This window comes from Lissotriton vulgaris, chromosome 2_1 (assembly GCF_964263255.1).
Source record: "Lissotriton vulgaris chromosome 2_1, aLisVul1.2, whole genome shotgun sequence".
In the NCBI taxonomy this organism is placed as follows: Eukaryota; Metazoa; Chordata; class Amphibia; order Caudata; family Salamandridae; genus Lissotriton; species Lissotriton vulgaris.
The window spans coordinates 91,358,944-91,374,682 of NC_141687.1; the positions used below are offsets into that span (position 1 = coordinate 91,358,944).

At 44.8% G+C, this 15,739-nt stretch overlaps 1 protein-coding gene across 3 annotated transcripts in view; it reads left to right on the plus strand.

The window, feature by feature from the left end:
- PAFAH1B1 (platelet activating factor acetylhydrolase 1b regulatory subunit 1) overlaps positions 1-15,739 on the plus strand; it is a 526,691-nt gene that overhangs the window by 54,346 nt on the left and 456,606 nt on the right. The window contains exon 2 of one of the 3 annotated variants that reach the window (XM_086954520.1): positions 2,053-2,220. The exons of 1 other annotated variant lie outside the window; for it this stretch is intronic. The gene's annotated coding sequence lies outside the window, so the exon portion shown is untranslated. Of the gene's footprint in view, positions 1-2,048; positions 2,221-15,739 lie in introns of all 3 variants that reach the window. One more of the 3 variants, XM_086954519.1, reaches the window with a different exon arrangement.

Here is a 15,739-nt window from a genome sequence, read left to right on the forward strand (position 1 = left end):
GCTTGCGTGGATCCCCCCAATGTTTTCCTACCTAGAATCCTCTGCAAACCTCAAAGTAATCTAAACAAATCATGTTTCCTTCACATTTCTGTGTGGAAAAGTTTAATTAATAACCCCTATCTTCCCCTCGTGGGGGGCGGAGGGGGCAGAGAGACTCCCTTTTTGTGTTTATGGGTGTGGGGGCATTGGCATGCCCTTTTTGGGCAGCTTCCTTACACACCCCAGAAGAAAATTATCCCTGGTTCCTAGTGGGCTTTATGCGCCCACGGGGCAGAAATGGAGTAATAACCCCTATCTACCCCTTCCCTCCCCCGGGAGGGGCAGAAAGACTGCTATTATGGTCTGGGTGGGTGGGGCTATTGGCAGGCCCATTGTGGTTTATTCCCCACCCCACTTTTATAAAAGAAAAAAAATTCATCCCTAGTGCTTAATCGATTGTCTTCTCCTCCTTGGGAGGATGGGGTGGCAGAAAGAATACACTGAAAAAATTCCTTGGGGGGGGGTAGGGGAGGTTGGGTGAAGTCTACCCCAGCTCCTGAGGCTCAATAAAAAAGAAATCAAAAGGCAGAGGGATTTGGTGGTTGTGTACAGAGGACGGAATGGTTCCATCCTCGACACACAATTGCCATGGCGCAGGATGGAACCTTTACGTCCTGTGCACCGAACGGGTTGAACTGCGTTGGTATTTTAAACTCATTGTCTGTGACTTCTTTGCCCCTCCCCAGAAGGTGTGAGCTCTTCTTTCCCATTCTGTAGATATATAAGGGAGAAAGTTCTATTGCTTGTCCCCAGTGATGTCCCTTCCTATGCAGATGAAGGATGGTATTCTATTTTAGCCAGCACTGCTGGAAGATCACACCTCTTTGAGACTGAGGGTAACAAACGTTTTGTTAACATAAATATCCAGATTGTTGTGCATGTCAATGTCCCAGTTACTAGCGGAAACCTCATAGTGCAATTCCTTTATTTTTCAGATGTCCAGTCATCTGCTTGAATTGTGATGACCTGATGATTTCTGTCTCCATGATAGTACACTTTGATTATTATAATCCAAACAATCCTTGAATCATGCATTGGACCACCTGGTTATGACGTCCAGCCTCTTTGCTACAAAATTCATTGTTGCCTCCCAACAATTCGTTTTAGAGCCTTTGTTGTGACCAGCTTGTTCCTTGGATTATTATGATTAGGTAGTGTTCGATGTTAGCCTTCATACTTGGTAGCCTCAGTTCTTGTGAATACCAGTTTGTTTCTCAGACTGTACTTATTGTGAATTTTCATCAATGATCTATTGAAAGTGTTTAATGGTGTGCTCACATTCCATAGTTATGTAAATTTCACAAGCTTGTAGAAACGTATGCCCTTTGTTGATGGATAATATAATGTAGTATTTAGTTGGCTACTGCAGATTTCCAAACCTTGTAGTTAGTTCTCTGTTAAACTCTGTGACTAAGGTGCCTTGGGCTCGTGTTCCTTCTTGTTCATCAAGAACACTTGCATTATTTTGCTCTTAAAGTGGATGGCTTGAATATGGGTATCCCTCTCCCTACGCTCAATGATAATAGTATAGAGTTGGTGGTAGGTGGGAATTGATGATCAGGTGTAGTCAAGTTTCTAGTCTAATCAAGTTTCCCAGATTCAAAACAAAATGTGTTGGTTTTGCCATAACTACAGAAATGCTGCTGTTTAAATGAATTTGCCCTGAGATTAACTCTTTTCACACTGCAATTTAAGTCTCTTATTAAACTAGATCAAAATGTGGTTGCTTTTATGGTTCTATTAGGATATCTTGCGTTGGTGTTCTTAAGTTTGTCAGGTGAGATAGAGATATTACAAGACAAAGTTAAGATTTTTGGTTGCTGTTTTGAGTTTAATTTGAAGAGGTATGATGTAAACTGAACCGGTCACTAGAAGTATTAAACTAAAAAGTGAGCTGAAATTATAATTGATACACCTCGTTAGTGTCATTTTTAGACCAAGTTTCATGTTGTCAAGAGAAATTGAACATTTGTATACAGATTCTGATATCTGAACTTTGTGTGCCCCAGCCAGGTTCATAAGAGTAATGAAGATGTTAAGGACTTAGAAGTCATTTCACTCCAGTGGACATTGTCTGCGAACCTGTTCCATGTGGATAGCCACGAACGTTGTATGGATTGTGCTAGAGCCGTCGCTGTCCAGCGCAGTGGGTTTTAACATTGCAAATTCTTCCTCCTTCCGGTAAGGTACCTAATAAGATTCTCTTGTGACCACTTTTGCAGTCTTGTCTGCCTTGGGGATTTTTAAATAGATAGTTTTCTTTTTAACTCATTGAGACTCCGTTCCTTAAAGGAAGAGGGATGGTTTGTTTTAGATTGGCTTGGAGTACAACAATAACTTTGACAGAGTGACTTTTGATTTTTGTGTTTTCGTTCATTCGCTGCACAACTGTCGAAGTCTGCTTTGGGTATACATTCCGCCATCAGCATTTTGCTAGATTTTCTCTGTGGTAGAATCTTTGTTTCTGAATTTTACCTCCTGTGTAATATCATGGTGACCCCTCTTTTTATTTTGTTAAATCTTTTTTTTGGTGAAAATATTAGAATATGGTTGGATGAAAGAGAATTAGTACTCAATGGTGCAGATTTTTTTGCTTAATTTTCTTGTGGGCAGCAGCGTTATACCTATACAGAGGATAATCTTGCAAAATATTGTCTTAACAAGGATCGCAGCTACCCACTAGTCAGGTTCTTCACAAACCTCACATGGTAAAATTTACATGCCTATGCGTTTTTGTGATCAATATTATTCCTAGGAGCCTCAGAGGAGGCAGTGGTTTAACTTTTTAAATACATTTAGGGAAATAAAAATGTCTCATTTGAACTAGAATGCAGGTATCGCCTAGGGTGCATTTTATTATTTGTGAATTTTTGTATTTTTCTTGACTATAGGTGAATGGATGTTCGTTGAATAATGTGTATGATATGGCAGTATATGTATCGTTGAACCTTTTAAATGAATCCAATAATAGCAGCACAAGATGGTATGGGAGCAGGTCTGAATTGCTATAATAAGGGCATATCTTCTGCTATTGAAATACATTTGCATTCTGGCGCTTTACATAGTATTGATTTATATGAAATCTGATATCAGGATTTTGCTGATTATGATTGCTTGGTACATGAACCCAATTGGGCAATGTGTAATCTTTTACTCTGAATGAATTGAATTTGTGCATCTGCTCACTGGAGCTGTGTTTTGGATAATTCTTTTAGGAATCCCTTATTTTAAGTGAAATCTGTTGCAAAGGGCAGAAGCGTAAATGTTTGTGCTTTTTTGCAATTGACATTTTTTTATATCAAACTTAAGATCTTTGTATGTATAAAATGTGATTTCCTCTAGCAGTGCAGACCAGCTCCATCTATTCATACATATTCTGTAATGCACAAATATGAATAGAGCATGATTCAACCAGTAGCTCATCTGTATGCAGCACATCCCTTTAATTATGAAGGTTTGCTTGGTTGAATTCATATATGCATACCAATATTTAAGTGTGTATTTGAGATGAAAATGTATAGAATTTTAGAATACGGTTGATGTTTACAGAAAAATGTTTGAATTTCCAAAATATACTTGAAGTTGGTAATTTAGTCATAAATAATGTAGCACTGGGGCACTTAGTACTGGTTTTTATTTATTTTATTTTGAAAGTTTTATATAGCGCGGACAAGATCTTCGCAGATATCAGAGCGCTTTACAAAGAGTAGTACATGAGGGAGTATAGTCAGACAGATAAATCAATAGTTCAAACATTACAAATAGGTGGCTACAAAGCCAATCATGTGAGTAATAAGACAGCTAATACAAATAATCAAAGGGGTCAAACATGTAGTACAGATCGATGCAGAGTATTAACAGTGTTCGAGATAATAGTTCAAGTGTATTTAGCCATGAGGATAGCTTTTACTTCATTTTTAAAGAGTGTAGTGGAAGAGATAAGCCTGGTTTCGGGCGGGAGTGAGTTCCAGATCCTTGGCGCCATTCCTGAGAAGGAGCGCTTATATGTTTTTTCCTTCCGGAATCTTCGAGGTTTCAGCAGAAGATTGTTTGTGCCTCTAGTGTTTCTAGCTCCGCCAGAGATTGCCAGTTTCTGAGCGAGGTATCCGGGTGAGTTTAGGTGTACCGCCTTGTGTGTCATGCAGGCGATTTTCAGATGTATTCTGGCTTCAAAAGGCAGCCAGTTCAGGATTTCAAGTCAGGGGTAATATGGGAGTGCTTTTTTGACCCAGTGATGAGTCTCGCTGCAGCGTTTAGAGAAGCTCTTATGGGTGCGGTTGTAGTTAGTGGGAGTCCGCAGAGGGCGATGCTGCCGTATTCAATTCGAGGGATGACTAGTGCTTGTACTGCGGTTTGGAAGTCTTTGGCTGGGAGGAAGGGTTTAAGTTTCCTCAGAGTATTGATCTGGTAGTTCGCTCCCTTTGTTGCCTTGCTGATATGTTGCTGCATGTTGAGATTGGTGTTGATTGTTATGCCTAAAGATTTTGCTGAATCCACGATGGTGGGTTGGACATTGAGTGCGGTTAGGTGTTTAAGCCAAATTTGAGTGGTGGAGATCTTCGCTGGAGGTGAGATCAGAAGGAACTCTGTTTTCAGGGCATTGAGTTTGCGATGGTTATCAGCAAGCCAGGATTGGGTGCATCTGATCGTTGAGTTCAGGAGCAAGATGTCTTTGGGGGAATGTAATTTGAGATAGAGTTGGGTGTCATCGGCGTACATGTGAAAGTGTACATTGGATGCTTGTAGCAAGGTGGTGAGCGGTTCCATGACTAGATTGAACAGAGTTGGGTATAGAGAGGATCCTTGAAGGGACGCCTAGCGTTACGGGTATTGGCGAGGACATCAGGTTGTTGCTCTTGAACTTCTGCGACCTGTTGTGAAGAAAGGAAGTGAACCACTTGAGAACAGTTCCAGATAAACCCATTCTTGTGTTTTAGTAGTTCTAGTAAATTCTCATTTTTAACGGTGTTGAATGCTGAAGAGAGATCAAGGAGGATGAGGAGGCAGGTGTCATTTTGGTCTAGCATTTGAAGTGTGTCGTCAATTATGTGAGTCATAGCAGTTTCTGTGCTGTGCGCCGCTCGGAAGCCTGACTGGTGAGGGTTGAGGATATCAAATTGTTCAATGTGTTTAGTCAATTGTAGTTGTGCGCATTTTTCCAGCAGTTTGGCGAGAGTGGGAATATTGGTAATGGGACGGTAATTGTTGAGATCAAAGGGGTCGGCTGTAGGTTTCTTTAGTAGAGGTGTGACCTGACCAACTTTGAGGGAGTCAGGTATGCTTCCTTGTTGGAGAGAGCTGTTGATAATTTTAGTCCAGAGAGGGAGAAGCAAAGGGGTAAAGTCTTTTACTGCGTTAGCAGGAAGGGGGTCCGTGAGGTGATTGGATGGTTTCAGGGTGCTGAGCAGTTTGCCAATTTCTTCTTCTGAGTATGTGCCAAAGGTTGACCAAGTAGCATTGTTTTTTGGTTCAGTGGGTGCTGGGCACTGGGGTTTGGAGTAGAGGCTTGCGTCAATGAGGAGATCGCTCTTTATGTTGTCAGTTTTTTGGATAAAGAAAGCAGCGAAGTCTTCACAGGAGGGTGCCTCAGGCCCAGTGTTGAGTGGTTGGAGTTGATCCTTGGATTGTGATCTGATTAACTCAAACAGTTTTCTCGGGCGGCTTTTTGCTTGGTCGAGCTGGAGGCTGAAGAAGTCTGATTTTGAGCGTTTTATTTTTCTGAAGTAGGCGTTTCTCTTTTTCTTCAGATCTTTTAGGTGCATTGCAGAGGGAGCTGATCTCCAGGTACTCTCTGCCAGTCGCATGTCTCGTCTATCCTCATTGAGACTCCCGTCGCACCATGGATTGGAGATTTTAGTGGAGACTCTTTTTAGCTGCATAGGTGCAGCCTCATTAATTATTGAGGTCATAGCGTTGAGGTAATGGTCAGTCAGGATTTGAACGTCCGTAGCGCCTGTCGGTAGGCGTAGGAGGTTGCAACTATTAGGGGGCAAACTTCCTCGGTTGAGTTTTTTCATGTCTCTTTTCCAAACTTTGGGCTTGGAGAGTTGAGCCGGGTTAACTTTAACTTTTTCATTGATAAAGAATGTGACAATATGATGATCTGACCAGTCACAGGGTTGGATGGACTCGAGTTGGATAGAGTCCTCTTTGGAGATGATCAGGTCGAAGATAGAACCTTTCTCGTGGGTCGGGCTGTTGCATATTTGGGTGAGGTTAAGGGCATCGAGGACATTTTTAAGACTATTTACCACCGCGTCACTGCGATCGTTCCAGTGGAGGTTGAAGTCACCAAGGTATATTTGGGTGAGCTGCCGTCCGGAGTTGGTTGAGATCATATCCATGATTTGTTGGGAAAAGGAGAAGTTCTCCCTGGGTGGGTGGTAAATGCTGTGAAGCGAGCATATCGGTTTGCCCTCACTGATCATGTCGAGGCAGATGTATTCCCAGGATGTTGGGGATGGTAGGGAGGTGGAATTGACTTTCTGAATAGAGAGGTTGTTCCTGTAGATGCATGCGATTCCACCACCTATTTTGCCTGATCTGTCGAGCCTGATAATGTGGTAGTTGGGAGGAACCAGAATGTCCATTATAGGTGTCGAAGATTCAGTTAGCCAGGTTTCAGTCAGGATGATTAGGTCAAGGTCTAGCGATAGGAGGAGATCAGCAATGGCGGCTGAGTGTTTCGAGGCCGATCTGCAGTTGAGGAGAGTGCATTAGAGACGGGTGTGCTGAGGGAGGTAGAAGGTTCTAGAGTGAGAGGGACTTTTCTAAGGTTATTGGGGATAGAGAATCTGCTGTTTAGTGTGGGGGGGTCTAAGGGGATTTGAGTGTATTGTGGGAATGTTGAGGTGTGGGGTGGTTGTGTGATTTTGGGGGGCTGGGTCATAGGAGCGGAGAAGGGTGAGTGTGTCAAGGTCAGAAGTAGAGTTGTGGGTGCGACAAGGGCGGTTGTTGCGATTGCGAGCTGGTATTGAGGTCAGGTTGGGGGAGAGTTGAGTGAGAGTTAATCGGAAGGGTGGGGGACAAGTTGGGTGGGGAGGTGTAGTTGTGTGAGGGTTTGCAGGGGCGATGAGGGGGCCGAGGGCAGTTGCTGCGCCTATGAGCAGGGATTGACACCCGGTGTGGGGCGAGTTGAGTGGGGGAGTCAGCCGGAGGGGTAGGGGACAAGTTGGGAGGGTAGGTGGGTGAGGGGTGTATGGGGTGTGTGGAGAGTAGTTCTTTGATGATGTGTAGGTCTTCTTTGATCTGAGTGAGGGTGGCCATTATGTTGTCCATCGTGGGGTAGGTGTTGGAGGTGGGGGGTGGCAGTCGGAGGTGAATGGCTGGTCAGGGAATTCGTGTGCAGGTGGGAGAGTGGGCTGGTGTTCGAGCAGGTCTGCGTTGTGTTGGTGTACGGGATGGTGTTAGGGAGGAGAGAGGTTTTGGGCGGGATGGGTGTGGATGAGGTAGGGAGGAGGTTGGTGGTATGAGTGAGGGAATTGATGGTAGGCGGGGGGGGTCAAGGTGTAGGCTGGGAGACTGCTAGTCGTGGTAAGGGTGCAGGAAGGGTAATGGGGGCTGAGAGTAGGAGGGGAAATGGGATTGGAGGGGGTGTTAAATTAAGAGAGGAGGTGTGTTCTGCGTAGTTGGTTAGAGGGTAATGGGGACTGAGAATGGGGGGATAAAGGGGGGGATTTGTCGAAGTGCGTGATGTTCTGGTGCTGGACTGGGTTAGGTGTGTTGTGGGTGGGAGCTGTCATGTCAGGGGTGAGCGGAGTGTTAGTGCCCGCTGTAGGTGTGAGAGGAGTGTTGATGGTATGTGTGGAGGTCCGAGGGTTGGTAGAAGGGGTGGGGGTGTGAGTGGTGTATGAGGGGGAGTGATCTGTGTCTGTGTTTGAGGCGTGTGTTACATCTGCCTGGTGCTGAACTGGGATAGAGGGGTTGTGGGTGGGAGATGCGAGGTCAGGGGTGGTGGGTGTGTCCCTGATTGATGAGTATGAAGCTGTGAGGTCATGGTTGGTGGGACTGGAGGAGATCTGAGTGTTGGTCCGTGAATTGGAGAGGTGCTCTTTGAAAGTGGGGAACAAGTTGTCCAGTAGTTCCAGGTTCCTGTCTGTGGATTGAGATAGGACAATCCCGTTATTGTAAATAGTGATGGTGGCTCTGCCTGGAAAGAATTGGGATGGTGTGATGGAGAGAGTTAGACTGTGAGCGGATTTCCTGGTGGAGGAGACGGTGAGTAGGGTGAGGAACGCTTTTCTCCATTGAGCTCTGCGTGAGGTGTGGAAGATGATATCAGTGTTCAGGGATCCATTGACCGGTGAGAAGTATGTGTCAGCAATGGGGGTTTCAGGGTGTGACCTAAGGAATTTGTGTTTAAAGCGTTTAGCGGCTTTTTTGGTGAGTGACGGTGGGTAGTTGATTTTATATGTGTGATTGCCGATAGGATCCATGTTGCGATGATGGTGTAGGTGGGTATGGGAGAATGCACTATAGTGGTACACATGTGCAGAAAAAACAGATACATACAGTAAGTTACAGTACAAAAGTAGTACTAGTGATCGATCAACATAACCCAAATGTAAGAATGTGCAAAGAAACAAATACATACAGTAAGTTATAAAATACAAGTTATAAAGTACAAGAGTGGCACTAGTGATCAACCAGCATAACCAGAATATAAGAGTGTGCAGTAGAGCAAATACATGCGGTAAATTACAAAGTACAAAAGTGAAGTATAATACTTCAAATAGAAGTATAATGCTGGGACAGGATACAGATGCAAATATCAAGTTACATGGATCAAAAGTGACCCTAGGGGGCAGAAGTGACACTAGTGAGCAACCAGAGATAAATGGATCAAGAGTGACCCTAGGGGGCAACCAGAGATATATGAGGTAGCAGTCGGTGCCTTAGAGAGAAGAGTGAGAATGGATGCAGGTTGTAGAACTGTGCAGAATAGTGCAGAATACAGTAGAAGTATATGATGTAGGAGGTAGTAGTCGGTGCATAACAGGAGAGAAAAGTAGGAATGGGAGCAGGTTGCGGAAATGTGCAGAATACCAGAGTAAGTATAATACTGATAGAATAAAAGGACAGTGTACAAATGCAAACATCAATTTACATGAATCAAAAATCAAACGTGACATTAGTTAGCAACCAACATATGAGGTAGCAATCTGTGCAATACCGATGTTCAAAGTAAGGGTAGAAGTGACACTAGTGAGCAACTAGAATATATTATACTATATATATATACTGGTATTATCGTCTTGTTGCCAGGAGCATTTAAACTATACTTGTAATGTATTACTCATGTAAACGCATTCTAACATCATTTGAAAAAAACATTGTTTTTTACCTTACTTCTGTCAACCCTGTCTTTTGGACAGAGGTGTTAGTTGCTGGTAATCTTGCATATGGTGCCCTCTAATATAAGCCTGGTTGTGGTTCCTATTACAGCATTAATATTAGTAACCTGGGATCATTTTCATTAACCAGAAGTAGCTCTCATTAAAAAAATGGCTGGAGAGCCCCGATTTAGTGTCTCTTGTAATGTATCTTGTAATGTTTGTGTGGGGGTATATATACTTTATTTGAAGATGGCGATTTTATGTGACCATGTCTCCCAAGGAGCACCGAAACACTCTTGCGCTCTCTTTTTTGTGTGGATAAATGTGTCCTGGATTCAGGGTGTCCTTGGTGTCCCCTGTCCCAATCACAATTGTGCCTCATGTTCAGAGCAAATATAACGTTTGTAGCGAAATGGCGCCACCAACGTTTGGCCTGCTACTTATTCACGAGTCCCCTGAGTAGGGTTTGTGCCTGTACACAATACCCTCTCACTGGTTTCCGGAGACGTCCGTGGTTTGGGGGAGGGGGTAGGGGGGGTGGGGGGGCGTTAAGCCTCTATATTTTTGTGTATTTAACAGGTTTTTCAAGCTTTAAGTTTAAAAGGTTTTTCTTTACCCTGTTTTGTGCTACCGTTTTCTTTGATTCTTTATCCCATTTCTAATATGGCACAACCGTTCGCTATTGTGGCACATAACCGCACAGCGGTTACAGCTTTCTAGCTCAACACTGAGTCCCCATTGCAGGGGCTAACATTATTTTTGTTCTCGAAGCAGACGCTGCTTTTCGCTTCGAGGTTTTATATTTTTGGGTTACATTCCCAGTGAGTGATATTTATGATTTTGTTTCATGAATATACAAGAGCTGCTACACCAGCAGCGTATCATACTTATTCATTACTTGAAGGTACGTTGATGGCCTAGGAGCATACTATTTGGTTTAATAGCACCCTTCCTCACCCTGTTACTGCTGTTCGAATGGGCCCCTTATCTATTGATGGGGCCCCTTGGCCTGTTTTGGCTTGTTTTACATCGCATCCAAATTATCTTAATCTTACACTTGCAGAGCTACTATAGACACAGGCGATTCACATACACAGAACAGTCCTACAGTTTGTCATGTGCCCTTCATTTGGCTCCTCTGCCTCTTGGATTTGGCAGTGGTCTTATGAATCACGTCTTGATTAACTGAGTGATGGGCAAACATCCTCAAAACCGTGATGACTTGCCGTTTTGGCCTGAACAGAAATTTGAGCAACTCAAGGCCGTTTTTCCACACACTACTCCTGTTTAAAAACACAGGGTCCTTACAATGAGCGTACCGACTGGTCTGATTACCTCTTTCGCTAACTGCACCACCTGGGGGATGGAATTTGCTTCAGTGTATACACTGTGCTTTGGTACCCCCTTCATGAGCATTCTACCAAACGTTCTGAAGAAGGTTCAAGATGAACACTAGGCTGGTCCAGCCCAGGATGTGGGGATGCAGTTGGTGGGGATGCTCCCTATTGTCTCTGATATGATTCTGGCCCACATTGAGGGTGAAACAGTCTGCTGGCAAGTACGCCAACAGCGGTGGCGAAGTTGTTCGGCAGCGGTAGTTGTTGATTATTATTAAGGAAGTGTACACATCATTGAGATGCATAATTTGGGGGATACGACCATTTGCACAGTTCCAGAGTAGGCCCCACTCCTGAAAAATAGGGTCATCCAAGCCTTTTTAGAAAAGACTGGTACAAGATGCAGCGGCAGCAACAACAGAAGCGTAGTTCGCATGCTGGTTCGCCACCACCTAACTCTTCTGCAGGTAGATTCGATTTGCTCAACCGCTCTAAAATTAAGGCACTTGAGAGGTTTCAGGTTCCTGATCCTTGTTCCTTTCAGGAACAGTTGAGCGGAGAAAGGCGACAGTATGGCGGACAAGGCGAGTCCGTGCAAACGAGACGTGACCTGCAGCGCCAGTCTGACGTAAAAGTAAAAAAGGAGGAACCACTTCCATATGTTATATAAAGGGATGGGACAATGAGAAATCTAATCACCAAAGTAATAGAGAGATAAGAGCCAAAGCAAAGCCAATAGAAAACCCGCAAAGAAAATATCAATGCTGGATTGCATTGTTTCATTACGCGGAGTTCCGTTATAGCAAGTAATTGTACTGATATATTCAACTGATTGTTTTTAAAAAAATTTTTATAGCTATTATATATATGTTGGAGCGTAAGATAATCTGTTGACTTTGAGGACTGCAATACTTGTGGCAGGACACTTCACTTGTTTGTTTTACCTATGGATACCTGTCTATTGCGGTTAACCTTTTGTCCGATTTAGTATTACTAATGTTTAGTCACTCTGGCACCTTTTTAGATTTTCTATATTTTCTTTGTGAGTTTTCTATTGGCTGTGCTTTGGCACTTATATCTTTATTACTTTGGTGATTAGATTACTCATTGTCCCATCCCTTTTATATAACACTTTTCTCTACACCTTTTTCTAAATGTCGTTGAATTGATGGTGGATGAACAAGAGGTGTTTCTCATTTCTGAACCAGATTTGGTGGTAGGTTCGATCACTTTAATGTATTAAATTATTCTTTGTATTATAATGTTAATTTATGTGTCTATTTGTTGGAGCCCTGATGAAGTCTTGGGCTAATACCTTGAGACTAACGTGTTTGCTCAACCTGTGGCTACCTGTAATGGTGAGGGATTGAAGTACAATTTTATCAAAAAGGAGAATAAACATCAAGAATAACCACTTGAGAAGACTATTTCCTGGACTGATTGTGATATTAACACTACGCCTGTTGCTCAGGACTTTGAATTTGTTTTGTACATTCCTGATTTTGCCCAGCGTATCAAACTTCTATACTCATTGATACAACCTTCTTTTTCGTCTTCCTGTTGGCTTTCAGAACATATCGTAAATCTTCGGTCTCTGCAGTCTGATCTGCTTGTGACAAACTTCTTGTTAACACAAGCCAATTCTACAAATGTGGTCATAGGGATTGTACCAGGAGCGTTAGGTTTTACTTACCTGACTTTCAATGGACGAGACAGTTTCCATTGCTTACAAGTCGCATTTGTATACTCCAGCTGAGTTGCGTTTTTTGCCAATGTCAAGTTTTTTTTAGACCCTGTCACATAGCACAGTGGTTATCTATGTCACCCTTAGAAGCTATCTTACTGCCTTTGTCCAGTAAGAAACCTAATTCTTCATGTAGTGTTTGTCCACTTCAATCATGTTAGCCCCAAAAGGTTTGTGGCATAAAATCTGTTACGTTGCATATGTATCCATATATGTGCACTAATCACATTCCAATATCTGAAAGAAACAGTTATACAATTCTTACCTTAGAATATCCCCCCCAGGCGTCAAACTTGATCCAAAAAGTTTTTAGTCATCAGTACCCCTGAGCCTCGGTTGGTGGTGTCGGTCGACTCTGCGTCTGCCGTGGTGGTCGCTGGAATGGCGTTTGCGGAAGTTACTTAGCCGCCGCTCTTGCGAGCTGACGTCCATGTTTTTTTCCGCGCCAGCAAATGCAGATCTGGAGAGAGCTGGACCCCCAATCACTTTTTGTCTTATGTCAACTTTGTGACTTATGTCAACTTCTTTTTTGAGTCTCATCAACTCCTGGTGCACGAGGGTTGCCTGGTTTCAAGGCCTGCGGTTCCCTACCAGACTGATGTCGGTAACGGATCTGTACCGCGTGTGCCATCACTGCCTGGAGTGCAACCACAACCCCAAGTCGCGCTCAGACTGCAAGCCATGGCCCCGAGGTCTTTTTGGGACGATCCCGAAAGCTCCTAGAGGCTCGCCTCAAGTTCCCGGTCGGGAAGGAAGTTTCTGGACCGTTCGTGGAGCCATCCCCACCACTCGTCTAATATTTCGCACTCTGGGTCAGGTAAGTCTTAAGTGCAAGAAGTTAAAGCATCGTTGCTCTTTGACTACCCCTCGACTGTCGGACGACGTGCCGCAGGGTGCTGGTGGTGCCCCTCAATTTTACGAAGTGATGCATGCCATCTTTTGGCAGCCCGGCTCCGCCGGCGTGCCTTTGGGCCCCGCAGACTCCGTAGGGGGCCCTAGGCCTTCGACGATGGTGGCTCCGGCCTCTGCTCTGCAGGGCCTCCTTGGATCCAGGCCTGAATCCGGATAAGCGCCAGTCGACCTAGCTACGATGATTCCACCGGGACCACACCAGCAGCCGACGCCGGCTGGACCCCCAGCCGCCATCAACCCCGGCCTCCATCCCGATGTGAACACTGGGCCGGACCGGCATCGACTGACGCCGGATCAGGCACTGATAGGTATTTTTGTTCCTGTGTACCACCGTGGCCATTTTCAGCCAGATTGGCAGCCAGAGGAGGGTGAGGAAGACTGGGAGGGGTCTGTTGACCCTTTGACAGACCAGCTGGAGTACGAGCCGGACTGGAGAGAGGAACTGGGGGATGCCAGTGGTCTGGATACCTCCCCAGACCTAGGAATGTTGTCTCTTACCTTGGCTACGGAGGAGGGAGGAACATACACAGAGTTGTTGCGTAGGGCAGCCGAGGCTCTCCACGTCGAGCTTCCTTCGTTGGCAGTCAGGACGAACCTCCTGAAAGAGGTGCTTCAGCCAGCAGCGAGTTCTTCAGAGCCCCTGCTGCCGTTCAATAAAGCCTTAACGGACATCATTTTGGGCACCTTGTCCAGACCCAACACAGGGGCTCCTGTCAATAGGATGGTTGCCAGACTCCACCAGGCGACCACACCTTTCTCTCCCAACACCCTACCCCTGAGAGATCGGTGGTTCAAGCCTCTATGTCCAAAGGCACCTTCCCTACAGCTCCACCTGACTAGGAATCCAAGAAGCTGGACCAACTTGAGAAGATGTTTTCTTCCTTCAGCTCGGGACTGCGGTAGGGCCGTTCTCTCCTGTACAGTCGCTGAGGGGGGAGAGACACTGCAAAATTTACTAACCGCTGTGGGCTGGATACCGCCGACGCACTTGGCACTCGCCGTCCAAGTAAAACTCTGGTCCAGCAGATGAGACTGTGCTTGAAGTAAGAGTCAGAGAGTAAGTAAGACTGTGGTGCAAGGAGTGGGAATGGGAGTTAGACCTAGTAAGTGAGGCTTCAATGACTAAGACACATCCCTGCATTCCAAGGCCCAAAGTATGAGACTTGCGTCTGAGTGAGTCAGGCTCAGTAGCTTAGGCTAGGATTCAAGGTTCGAGTCGAACCCAGTATGTGACCCTCTTCTCCAGTTATTGAGACTTACATTCTTGGTCCCATGGAGTACTTGTATATAGTGGGTGAGATTGTGCTTGAGACCCAGTGGCTGATGCTGAGCTTCAGGGAGTAAGTCTCAGACCCAGTAATTAAGGCAAGGTGCAACAGTGCTGGGTTTAGACCGGCTGAGCTGCAGTGAGTGGGTCTTGCACTGTATCTGCCTGTACACCAGGGAACACGACTTAGAAATCTCATGATTACAAGTTCCAAACTCATTCTGATCCCTGCACAAAGGGGAGGCTGCACATGAAATGTATCCGGGAAAGGCCCAGGCAAAACGTGCAGAATTTAATGCTTCAAATATTATTTTGTGCTGGGTCTAATTTTCAAGCTGAAAATGGAAATGAGCATTGGCATAGCCAATAGGTCTTGCCTTTGGGGCTTTTAAGTGCTTGTTTTCTGAAACAGCAATGGAGCAATAACAGCACTAGTAGTACAGCTGATTAATTAAAAAGTATAGTTAGAACGCGCTAATGAAGAGAAATATATGCGAAGAGCTATTCAAAATTACACACCTTTCCGCTCCAATTTTTAGTTAAAAGATGGGGAGTGCTTACCTTACCCGCGTCCTGGGGAAGTTTACAGATACTTTCTCCTCCTCCCTCATCCATGGCCAGCTGCACGCCTGAAAGTGTAGGCGGATGTTTAGCCCCCCCCACACACACAGAGCCCCCCCCACACACAGAGCCCCCCCCACACACACAGAGCCCCCCCCCCCCCCACACACACTAATGCTAATGTTATCACATAATAATAATACGCATTGGAAGGCAATGGTGGCGTACAACAACACACTAAAGAAAAGCCTGAACATAATGTGATGTAAGAAAATCGACCCGAGGAAACCACCTGTATGTTCTTGGACAAAGTGGCTCATCTCTCATATTATCTCAATTTCGATATTTGCCAATAGGGATGCATTCATGAACAAGCTACCGCATCATGGCTCAGTGAGCTGAATGCTCACTGCTGACAAAATGTAGTCATCTCGACATGGCGAGTTCCAGTCTCGGCATTCCATCACTCACGTCAGTACATCTAGAACCATGAATTAGCGAACTAACAAGTGTAGGTGAAGTTCAGAAACAGCAGTGTAGCTCG